The 12,457-nt window shown below is 46.6% G+C and overlaps 1 protein-coding gene across 7 annotated transcripts in view; it reads left to right on the top strand.

Moving 5' to 3' along the window:
- Nucleotides 1-12,457, top strand: part of UNKL (unk like zinc finger) — a 147,600-nt gene that overhangs the window by 87,944 nt on the left and 47,199 nt on the right. The window contains exon 1 of one of the 7 annotated variants that reach the window (XM_077829355.1): nucleotides 8,238-8,339. The exons of the other annotated variants lie outside the window; for them this stretch is intronic. The gene's annotated coding sequence lies outside the window, so the exon portion shown is untranslated. Of the gene's footprint in view, nucleotides 1-8,237; nucleotides 8,340-12,457 lie in introns of those variants that run through there. 7 annotated transcript variants of the gene reach the window in all.

Genomic DNA, 12,457 nt, shown 5'->3' with positions numbered 1-12,457 from the left:
GGCCAGGGGGAAGTAGCCCAGGGAGTTGTAGCTGTCACACAGTTGTTACAGGAGACACTGTAGACAGCTGCAATCCACAGGGCCCTGGGCTGGCACCCGGAGTAGAGGGAGGGCCTGGGTTCCCCCCATCCCCTTCAACTCTCTATTTGATACAAGAGGAGGCGACCTGGACTGTGGGTCCCACCAGAGGGGAAGGTCCCTGTCCTATTCCCCAACCCACTAGGTGGGTCAGCAGAGACTGCGGGGATTGTTCTCCTTCCTTTCCCCATGCTGGCCAGTGATGAGGTTAGCTGAGTGAACGGCAGGTTTGAGCCACCAGCAAAAGTGGCCAAACTGAGGGCTGTTGTGAATCTCTGAGATGAGCAAATCTGCCAATAAGCACAGGACCCAGCAAGGTAGAAGAGGAACTTTGTCACAGGGTCCTAAGAACAGAAGAAAATAAGGACAAATGTCTGGAGAACAGCAGCTGAGAGAAGGAGGGGCCACTTAAACATACATTGAAGGAGGGGTCATGAAGTGGTAGAAGATTTAGAAAGGTACGTAGTCTAAAGCCAAGGCAGGAGAAGGGAGTCATTAGTTATGTCAGTGGCCATGTAAAGGTCAAGAAGGATGAGAACAGAAAAGAAGCTTTGAGGACTGCACCTGGTTACCTTGGCAAAAGTGTTTAAATAAGGGGGAGAGGGAGCCACATTGTATGGGATCAAGACGAGAGTGGACAGATGTTTAAGCTTTAAGAGAAGACAATGCACTCAAGGAGATAGGAGAGAAAGAGAAGACGATGAGGTTGGTAGTTGGAGAGGCAGGTGGGGTCAAAGCTGGAGGGAACAAAGTTTGCTTAATGTAGTTGGGAACGTGCAAGAGAGTGAATGGGAGGATTAGGGAGAGATAAGGAGACAGGATGGGTTGGCAACAAGAAAGGAGATTGAGCTGGAGACTAGAAGAGGGTAACACTTCAAACTCAGACAGAGCTGAAGGGGAAAAGAAAGGCACATGGTAGGAAACTAAGGCAAGACAGTTCTAGTTTTCTCTATGCATTAATGTGTGAGACCCTAGGCAGCAATGGGCGGAATGTGAGGAAGGGGCTGTGAGGAAAGGGTCCAAAGTGGAGAAGTGCCTATGATTGTAAGAGTGAGGACTTCACCAGGGAGGAAGAAGTAAATTTTCTTGGCAAGGAATATGTGCTGATTGAGGAGAGGAACAAACCTGCATTGTCTCCAGATTTTCTCCAGAGATATCCAGCAGTGTGGGAATGGAGAAACCAGTTTGGAAGAATGAGCTAAGGCTGCAGGTCAGAAAGGGGGGCAGAAGAGTCAATTGTGGATGAAAGTATATAGTTGTTGGAGACCCTGAATTCAGCTGAGCAGTGTGTTTGAAATATCCTCCTGTGTGTGTGAGGTGGCTTTCAAGTGTGTTTTATAGTCATATTTTCTACACATCTGTAGTTTAGAATGCTTGGCAGTTAGGTTAAGTCTGATCATGGCTCAATTACAGTTTTCCTCATGAGACATCTTTACATGGTTGGCACTAATTTTAATATTTTATCTTGATTGATGTTTGCAATGTACAATAGCTATAAACACAATTATACAATATGTGATAAAGTAGGGCCAGAGGTCAACAGGAGAGTGATTGATGGGAGGTATATAAGCCCCAGGATGATCAGAGCCTTATTCCCTGTGGACTAAGGAGAGGTTACTGCAGGCTAATTAGAGCACCTGGAGCCAATTAAGGCCCTACCCGAGACCTAATAAAAACCCCTGCTTCAGTCAGACAAGAGAGAGGAAGGAGAGCTGACCTGTAGTTTGGAGGCGTAGTGGTGTTGACCAGAGAATCAGAGTCCCAGGGGAAGGGAGACCTTGCCCAGGCATGGAAGAGGGACTCCCCCAGTACAGAAGACAGAGAGAAACCCTGCCCCAGGAGTAAGAAGCCTGTGAAGCTGAAGGGGCTGCAACAGGAGTAGGGGACGGATCTGGACCCCAACCTGGGTCCCTTCCCTGCTTCCCATCTCTCCCCCTCCAGGGTACTAGCAGAGACCAAGAATAGGGGCAGGGGCAACACCCTGACGCACCACACCAAAAAAAAGCACGGGACCCACCACAATAGTATTGGCCATTTGCCACAAATATATATAGAAATAGCAATACTTAGCTCATTCTTAACATTCTTTCCTGTAAATTTTTTAAAAATTATTTAACCTCTTTGTAAATGCAACAGAATGTATGAAATACTATTGCATAAATAAGAATCTGCTGCAAATGAAAAAAATGATCTCATGCCCTGAATCTCAATCTCTTGGATTTTACTTTTTGATCTGTTTTCTGTTCTGTTCAGGAATTTCCTAGGGTTGGGGAATTGAAGTTATGATTAGGGTTAGCCTTGTTGAGGGGGAAGAAAACAAGGAAATAGAATCATAGAATATCAGGGTTGGAAGGGACCCCTGAAGGTCATCTAGTCCAACCCCCTGCTCGAAGCAGGACCTATTCCCAGTTAAATCATCCCAGCCAGGGCTTTGTCAAGCCTGACCTTAAAAACCTCTAAGGAAGGAGATTCTACCACCTCCCTAGGTAACGCATTCCAGTGTTTCACCACCCTCTTAGTGAAAAAGTTTTTCCTAATATCCAATCTAAACCTCCCCCACTGCAACTTGAGACCATTACTCCTCGTTCTGTCATCTGCTACCATTGAGAACAGTCTAGAGCCATCCTCTTTGGAACCCCCTTTCAGGTAGTTGAAAGCAGCTATCAAATCCCCCCTCATTCTTCTCTTCTGCAGGCTAAACAATCCCAGCTCCCTCAGCCTCTCCTCATAAGTCATGTGTTCTAGACCTCTAATCATTTTTGTTGCCCTTTGCTGGACTCTCTCCAATTTATCCACATCCTTCTTGTAGTGTGGGGCCCAAAACTGGACACAGTACTCCAGATGAGGCCTCACCAATGTCGAATAGAGGGGAACGATCACGTCCCTCGATCTGCTCGCTATGCCCCTACTTATACATCCCAAAATGCCATTGGCCTTCTTGGCAACAAGGGCACACTGCTGACTCATATCCAGCTTCTCGTCCACTGTCACCCCTAGGTCCTTTTCCGTAGAACTGCTGCCTAGCCATTCGGTCCCTAGTCTGTAGCGGTGCATTGGATTCTTCCATCCTAAGTGCAGGACCCTGCACTTATCCTTATTGAACCTCATCAGATTTCTTTTGGCCCAATCCTCCAATTTGTCTAGGTCCTTCTGTATCCTATCCCTCCCCTCCAGCGTATCTACCACTCCTCCCAGTTTCGTATCATCCGCAAATTTGCTGAGAGTGCAATCCACACCATCCTCCAGATCATTTATGAAGATATTGAACAAAACCGGCCCCAGGACCGACCCAACTGTACCCAAATGCACAACTGTAGATGTGTGTCTGCAGGGGACAGTGAGCTCCCCATCTGTGTGTGTCAGAGAAGACAAGGAGAGAAGAAATGAGGAGCCACCCTGCCATGTATGTGTGTGTCTTGGAGTGATGGATGAGTAGCCATGTGCATGTGTACTTACGTTACTCCTCGGGGAATTCTGCGCATGCACAGAATTTATGTCCCCATAGATTTCTTTGCTTCCCTGCAGAAAAATGACTTTCTGATGGGGAAGCAAAGGGAAGCTGCAAGAGCAGTCATGCACCTTTTCCCAGCAGTATGTTTTGGGTGCCCATGGCAGCTGGCAGAGAGTTAAATCACTGTAGGGCAGGGGCGGGACTGGGGAAGACCTGGCTGGTCGCTCCTACTGTTTGCTAGGCTCAGCTGCTAGTCCTGGCTGGGCTGAGGAGGACAGGACTTCCTCTTCCCTTGCACGGCATCCGGGGCTGGGTCAGACCACCCCAGATTTCTCCCCCAGCTGCAGGAAGCTCTGCAAACACAACCCCTCGCCTTTTCCTGCACCCATCGCTTCTCAGTTGCAAGGGGAGGGATCACTACGGGGAGCTGCTCCCCAACCACTGTGCATCCAGACCCCCTCATATCCAGACCCTCCTGCCAAGCCTCACTCCCCCATGCACCCAGAACCCTCCTGAGGAGCCCCTCTACCCCTGCACCTGGGCCACCCTGATGAGCCACTTGCACCTGGATCCCCACCTCACCGAGCCCCAACCAGCTGCTCCTGGATCACCACCCCACTGAGCTCCACTCCCCCAGCATCTGGTTCCCCCACTGAGCCCCTCACCCCCAGACCCCCTTGCCGAGCTCTATCATCCCACACGAACCCCCCCGCTGAGCTTTGTCCCCCCCCCATACCCAGAAACCTCCCCCCTCACTGAGCCCCAGCCACCTTCACCTGGACCCTGCTGCAGCATCCCATTACTGTTGCATCCAAAAAACCCCAAGAAGCCCCTGTGCATCCAGATCCCCTCCGCACCTGGATCCCCCACTGAGCTGCCTGCAGCCAGATGGCCCCACACAGAACCCTCTCAACCCACACCTGGATCCCCCCACACTAAGCCCCTCCATACTTGGATCCTGCTAGGCTGAGCCTGCTTGTCCACACCTGGTGCACCTGGCATGGAGAGGCAAGGCACTGGGGTGTTTCTGGGGCAGGCCCGGTCCTTGTGCTGTGTCAGGGCTGGGTGCAGCCTCACTGCTGAGTCCATGTCCCAGGGGGAGCTGCAGAGTGATCTCCCACCTCAGTGCAGCCAGTGGCCTGTGCTCCCCAATGCCATGCTGGTTCCTCCACATTTATTTGACAAATAAAAGTTGCAGAATTTTGCAGAATTTTAAAATACTGTGTGCAAAAATTTTATTTTTTTGGCACAGAATTTTTAATTTTTGGCGCAGAATGCTCTCAGGAGTAATATTTGTGTGTGTGTGTGTGTGTGTGTACCAGGGTGGGGTAGGAGGAGAGCGAGGAATCCCCTATCTTCATGTGTGTTTGTGATTGGGGGAAACCTGCAAGGGTCCCCAGCTTCAGAGTGTGGTAGAGGGGCCGAGGAGGCAACCATATGTCTTGGAACTCTTAATTCTCCTTCGAGTGATTGCACATGTGCATTCCACTGTAGGTGTGTGCGTACACCCAGCACAGTTACTGGACATTTTTCCCTCAGTGGTACCCACTGGGATGTCTCAGGCACCTTCAGTTGCTGCTGTATCATGGTGACAGTATAAAGGGCCCAGCTGACCCATGTCCCCTCAGTTCTTTCTTACCACCTGTGAATGTTGCTGGAACTGTTCTCCTATGGCAAGCTTTCTCAGTGGTCTCTTGTTTTTTTTATATTGTTTTTGGTTAGTAGTTGTACATAGTTAATTAGTTCTAGTCAGTTACTATAGTTTGTATATCTTTGTTAGCGGAGTTTCTTGTGTACCCCATGCTTCGGTCATCAGGCTTCAAGCCCTGTGCCTCCTGCAACAAAACTATGCCCTTCAGCGATGCGCAGTCTAGCTGCCTGAAGTGCTTGGGCGTGGCTCACATCCAGGGCTGCTGCCAGATTTGCAGGGACTTCAAAACCCTTACAAAGTGGGATTGGGAGGCCAGGTTAAAGTGTCTGCTTATGGAGGCAGCACTGAGACCTTCCTCCAAGCTGAGCACCTTGGCTGCAAGCACCTTGGTGTCAGTGAGGAGTGCTCCACCTGCTGTGCAGGAGTCTGGCACCATTTGCCATGCCCCTTGCTGAGGAAGAGGCACAAGAAGCAGCCAGCTGAGAGGGGATATTTCCCGACACCAAAGAAGGCCAGGCATGGGGAGCAGAGCAGAGTGCAACCCAACCCAACCCAAGCCACTCCTCTGCTTTGATATTGCAGCAGTCAGCACCATTGATTCTGGCCCTTATACAGGTACTGTTGAGTTCAGTACTGAATGGACTATCAGCGCCTGAGGGACAGCATGGTACCAGCGTTTGCGTGTCATCAGCACACAGGAGTTGGTGGTATCAGTGTCAATGTGCAGGAGGAAGCATTTGGCCCCCAGTTACTGTTTGGAACTAGGCACAGTGGTATTGTTTAAGGGGAAACCGACCATGCTGGCCCCAATGCAGCGTTCCTCGTTCTCCAGCACCAGTGGGAACCGCACCTCCTTGGTCACCAGACAGGTGACTTCAAGGAAGCACTGCAGACCTCAGCAGTTCTCCTGGTACTCTGGCCCTGCCAGCCCATCAAGACCCACAGAGGAAAAGAAGCAGGGGCTTTTGGCATAGACCATCCCCATCTACATATATCTGCGTCACGCAGACACCCAGAAGGTTCCAAGCAGACCTTTTGATGGGATGCACGAGGATGTTGTACTAGTTCCCATGTTTCTGGATTCTGTTTCCCTTTTATTTGTGGACCACCTGTCCCACTTCATCAGTGTGTGGTCCGTATCACCCCAGAACGTTGCGCGCTGAACACAGTGGAAGTTAGATATACCCTTCAGTTCATTTCTATCCCTCCTTCCATTAATTTCTATCCCTCCTTCACACGCTGTCTCCCCGTCCCTCTTCAGAGACCCCTCTGGCAAGCAATTTCTAGCCCAGGAGGTTCAATCTTTCCTTCGGGTGGGATCCATGGAAGAGGTTCCACAGAATGTAAGGGGGAAGGGGTTATACTCCCGTTATTTCCTAAACCTGAAAGCCAAGGGTGGGCTCAGACCTATTCTAGACCTGCGCCAGCTCAACAACTACCTCAAGAAATTAAAATTCTGCAAGTCTCCCAGGCTTCCGTTATTTTCGCCCTGTATCCCAGGAACTGGGATGCCACCCTCGATTCAGGAGACGCCTACTTTCAAATATCAATCTGCCAAGGCCACAAAAGGTTTCTCAGGTTCGTTGTGAACCACACGCACTACCAATTTGCAGTACTCCCATTCGGCTTGGCAACTTTGCAGGTGTTTACAAAACTATGGCGGTAGTGACTGCCTTCTCGAGGAGACTGGGGGTACAAGTCTACCTGTTTCTGGACAACTGGCTAGTCACAAGTCAGTCCAGGGCTCGGGTGAAGTCCAGCATCCACATCATCCAGTCAACATTCAAGGTCCTAGGCCTGCTAATAAGTGTACAGAGATCTACCCTCACTCTGGACAAAGGATAGAGTTTATTGGAGTGGTACTGGACTCTGCAGGCCAGAGTAAGGTAACCAGATGTCCTGTTTTTATAGGGACAGTCCCATTTTTGGGGACTTTTTCTTATATAGGCTCCTATTACCCCTCACCCACATCCCTTTTTTTCACAGTTGCTAGCTGGTCACCCTAGGTCAGAGCCTTCCTCCCAGAAGGTCAGTTTCAAACAATCATGCCCCTGATAGTACACCTCAAGGACCTCCCAACCTGATTACAACAGCCTGAAATGGTCAGAGACTTTTGGGTAATATGGCCTCATGTATGTACATAGTGCAGCACACAAGACTGCATCTCAGACCCCTCGAGGCACGTCTGGCCTTGGTGTACTCACCAAACTGCCACCGTCTGGTCTTGGTTCTTACAGTAGCTTCCCTGGTCCACACCTCTCCCTCAACTGGTGGCTAGATTCGCTTACTATTTGTGCGAGTGTCCCCTTTTCATGGTCCCAACCATCAATATCCCTGGCTCAGACGCATCAGCACTAGGCTGGGGAGCTCACCCAGGACCCTCAGAATTCAAGGTCTTTGATCTCCAGAAGAGCTCTTACTACACAGCAATGTCAGAGAGCTCAGGGCAGTTCACCTGGCCTGTCAGGTGTTCCTGCTTCCCATTACAGGCAAGAGCATGTTGGTTCTTACGGACAACACTGCAGACATATTCTATCTCAACAGGCAGAGAGGGGCTCGCTCTTCCCACCCTCTAAGAGGCAATTCAGCTGTGGGACTTCTGCATAGCCCACTCAGTCCACCTCAAGGCTTCTCACCTTGTGGGGGGGTACAGAATGAGCTAGCAGATAACCTCAGAAGGTCTTTCTTCTGTCATCCCAAGTGATCCCTTTGCCTGGAAATCGTGAGGAATGTTTTCCAGCAGTGGGGTCTCTCCAGATAGACCTGTTTGCAACCTGGTACAACAGGAAGTCTCACTAGTTCTCCTCCCTGCAAGGTCCCAGCCTGGAATTGCTCATGGACGCCTTCCTACTCCAATGGATAGGTCACATGTACTACTCTTTCCTTCCTATCCTGCTTGTGTACAAGGTTCTACTAAAGATCAAACAGAACTGGGCTTGTGTCATTCTAATGTCCCTCTACATCGGAAATGGCCGGAAAGAAGGAACTGAGGGGATGTGGGGCTGGCTGTACGCTTTATACTGGCGCTATGAGAGCACCGAGCTGCCCTGACAGGTACCACTGAGGGAAGAATTTCCAGCAGCTGTGCTCAGGGCATGCACATACCTACAGTGGAATGGACATGTGCAACATATCTCGAAGAACCATAGTTACAGAAAGGTTAGTAACTTTTTTTCTCTCGACAAGAACACAGTTAATTGCCTCTCTTGTGCCCATGAACTTCTGTGTCACCTCTCTCCATTGAGAGTTACTGGGCAGATGCCCTAAGAATTCTAGTCAGGCTGCTCTTTTCATTTCTGTTCTGTGTTTATTTTATTGCCATTTTACTACGGTCTGATGTGTAGCTCCAGTATGAAGATATCATTCTTTTTCAGTTGATTTTAAATGCATGAGGAGTGCAGAAAGCAGAAAAGCTGTGAGCAAGTGGTTAAAGAGGAAAGTAATATGTAGGGGTAGATTGTAGCCATCCCTGTGCAGGTTCGCAAGGGATTGAAGCCCCATCACTTGAGACATTTAAAAATAGGCTGGATAAAACAGTAGAAAATGTCCAAGAGGAAGCAAACCTGCCCAAGTACAGAGATGAACTAGATCAGTGGTTCTCAACCTTTCTTCATTTGTAGACCCCTAAAAAATTTCAAATGGTGGCCCGGACCCCTTTGGAAATCTTAGACATAGTCTGCGGATCCCCAGAGGTCTGCTGACCCGAGGTTGAGAACCACTGAACTAGATTTCGGAGTAACAGCCGTGTTAGTCTGTATTCGCAAAAAGAAAAGGAGTACTTGTGCCACCTTAGAGACTAACCAATTTATTTGAGCATAAGCTTTCGTGAGCTACAGCTCACTTTCACGAAAACTTATGCTCAAATAAATTGGTTAGTCTCTAAGGTGCCACAAGTACTCCTTTTCTTTTTATTGAACTAGATGGTACAGGAGCTCTTACAATTCTGGATTCTATGAAATCTCTACATTTAGAAATGATTGGAAACTTCATAGTGAAAGTCCATCTAGTGCGCTGCTCTATAGATTAATTCTTTTGGAGAATGTGCAGTGTAGTTTTCACAGTAAACCATAATACTAAGGACTTGTTGTCATGGGACATTACTGCACAGCAAGCTAGAGTATGAATCTACAGTGCACCAGTTTGGCACACAGTAAAGTCCTGTGTGGACACTGCTGCAGCACACTAAAAGTTCTGAGTGTGCTTTTGATGTACTGCTGTATGAAACTGGAATACATCAATGTACTATGGAACTTTTAGTGTGTGTAGCAATGTCCACATGGGATATTACAGGCAAACTAGTTTGCTGTGGATACACATCCTGTCTTGTTGTGCTGTGGAGTAACATCACATGTAGACAAGCCCTGAGACAGTGTTCTGAAAGGTGTATAACGGGCTCCAGTGAAATTCCAGTTTTGATAGCTTAGCTTTTTAAAAATGTTTTGGATGTAGATGGGATCCCACTTTTGAAATTTTCTTTTCAGTGATGAACGTTATCTTTTCTGTAATCATTTTATTTCAGTTGTTTGCTTTCTGTTAATTTATCAGTTAAATCAAAAATCCATTCTCTTAATTATAACTAGGGGAAAAGTTAACTCTCTTCCCAAACAAAACTACAGTAAAATACACTTTATCGAATTATCTATGCTATGTTTTCAACTGTGCTCCTCCCTGGAAATGTTTGTACATTTTTGTGCCTGCCATTTAGTGCAAATTGATACAGTCCAAAAAAAAAAGTGCACTTCTGGCATCTCTTGAAGAACAAGAGATAAATCCTCTTTGACAGAGGTGGCTTGGCATTACCCAGGGAGAGGGCAATGAACTTCCCCAAAGGCAAAGGAAATACCCGGCATCACTTCGCAGCTTGGTATACTGTATAAAGTGTTCTCAGTATAAGCTGTCTCCCTCCTCTTCCCACCTCCATAAAGTTTTGCCAAGCACTTCTTAAATCAAGGTCCTGAGGTTAGATGAGATACAGAATAATCATGACTGTACTGTATATACATACACTACTCACTAATCTCCTAAAATCCTGTCTCAGGACAAGCTGGGCTCAGTGTGACATATGGGAAGGATTCTTTGCTGGTGGTCTCTTCATTGGTTATTGCAAAGTCCTGGTAAGGATTATAGAGGGGATATCCTTAAAAGATTATAGGAGTGTTTGCCCAGGGCACAGGATTAAACCTCAGAAAAGTGAGCAAATCTTCAGATGTCTCTCAACTTGCAAAGGAAGAATAAAAAGAGAGAGATTTAGTATTTTTTACTATCTTTTATATACAGCAGAAAAAGAACACAACTTTTTATGACTCTTGTTTCTCTTCAGAGGACCTAGTGGATGGAGCACTAGACTGAGATTCGGGAGACCTTGGTTCTATTCCAGACTCTGCCACTAGCCTACTGGGTAACCCTGGACAGGTCATTTCACTTGTCTCTGTCTCAGTTTGCCTATCTGTAAAATGGAGATAATCACACTGACCAGCTTTGGAAAGTGTTTTGAGATCTGTAGATGAAAAGCTCAATATAAGCACTAGTTAGCTAGCTAGTTATTATAAAACATAGCAAGACACATTGTCTGCCCCAACAAGCTTGAAATCTCAGACATAAAGACAGCAATTCAGGTAAGGAAAGGTATGGAGATAAAACTGGGTGGGGGGGGGGGGACAAGATAGGAAGGATTGCTGGAAGGAAGTGGGTTTTAAAGGATTTTAAGAAGTAGAGAGCATGTTTGATAGATAACAAGTAGTGGCATGAAAAAAGGTATGAAGCTGAGAGAAGGCGATAAAAAGAATAGCATGGAGAGAGGAGTGTAGGGAAGAAGAGGGGTAGGAGTAGGTGAGATATATAGGAGTTTGAACTGAGTCAGGGGATTCAAGGAATATGGAGGAATTGATTGTTACACTTGAAGCAGAATTACGGGGTGAAATTCTATGGCCTTTATTATGCAGGAGCTCAGACCAGATGATCACAATGGCCCCTAATGGCCTTAAAGCCTATGACAATAACATTCATAGTGTCCAAAAGAAGGAAAAAGAAGAAAAAGTGGACAGAAACTAATAAGGATTAGAAACAGAGGCAACTCTGATTTAGTGACAAAATCCAGACTAGATAGCTAACTGTATTAATACAGCTGGCTTTCTTAGTGTCCCTGAAGGTGAACCTATGGTATAGCCTGGCTACAGAACCTCAGTTTGTTCTCCAGTTCCTCCACCACTCAGATGCCAGAGAGGTGCCACTCATTCCGCAGCAGTGGATTTCATATAAGAACCTAGATAAACAATAATTAGGGCCCTATCAAATTCACTGTCCATTTTGGTCAATTTCACTCTCATAGGATTTTAAAAATAGTAGGGCTGTCAGGCGATTAAAAAAATTAATCGTGATTAATCATGCAGTTAATCACACTGTTAAACAATAATAGAATACCATTTCTTTAAATATTTTTGGGTGTTTTCGACATTTTCAAATATATTGATTTCAGTTAGAACACAGAATACAAAGTGTACAGTGCTCACTTTATATTTATTTTTATTACAAATATTTGCACTGTAAAAAACAAAAGAAATAGTTTTTTTCAGTTCACCTCATACTGTACTGTAGTGCAATCTCTTTATCATGAAAGTTGAACTTACAAATGTAGAATTATGTACAAAAAATAACTGCATTCAAAAATAAAACAATGTAAAACTTTAGAGATACAAGTCCACTCAGTCCTACTTCAGCCAGTCGCTCAGACAAACAAGTTTGGTTACAATTTGCAGGAGATAATGCTGCCCGCTTCTTGTTTACAATGTCACCTGAAAGTGAGAAGAGGCGTTCGCATGGAACTGTTGTAGCTGGCATTGCAAGATATTTACATGCGCTAAAGATTCACATGTCCCTTCATGCTTCCACCACCATTCCAGAGGACATGCTTCCATGCTGATGATGGGTTCTGCACGATAACGATCCAAAGTAGTGCGGACCGACACATGTTCATTTTCATCATCTGAGTCAGGTGCCTCCAGCAGAAGGTTGATTTTCTTTTTTGGTGGTTCAGGTTCTGTAGTTTTTGCATCCTAGAGTTGCTCTTTCAAGACTTCTGAAAGCATGTGCCACACCTCATCCCTCTCAGATTTTGGACAGCACTTCAGATTCTTAAACCTTGGGTCGATTGCTGTAGCTATTTTTAGAACTCTCACATTGGTACCTTCTTTGCGTTTTGTCAAATCTGCTGTGAAAGTGCTCTTAAAATGAACCTGTGCTGGGTCATCATCCGAGACTGCTATAACATGAAATATATG

Source organism: Eretmochelys imbricata, chromosome 10 (genome assembly GCF_965152235.1).
Source record: "Eretmochelys imbricata isolate rEreImb1 chromosome 10, rEreImb1.hap1, whole genome shotgun sequence".
Classification (NCBI taxonomy): Eukaryota; Metazoa; Chordata; order Testudines; family Cheloniidae; genus Eretmochelys; species Eretmochelys imbricata.
This window is presented reverse-complemented; position numbering and strand designations above follow the sequence as displayed.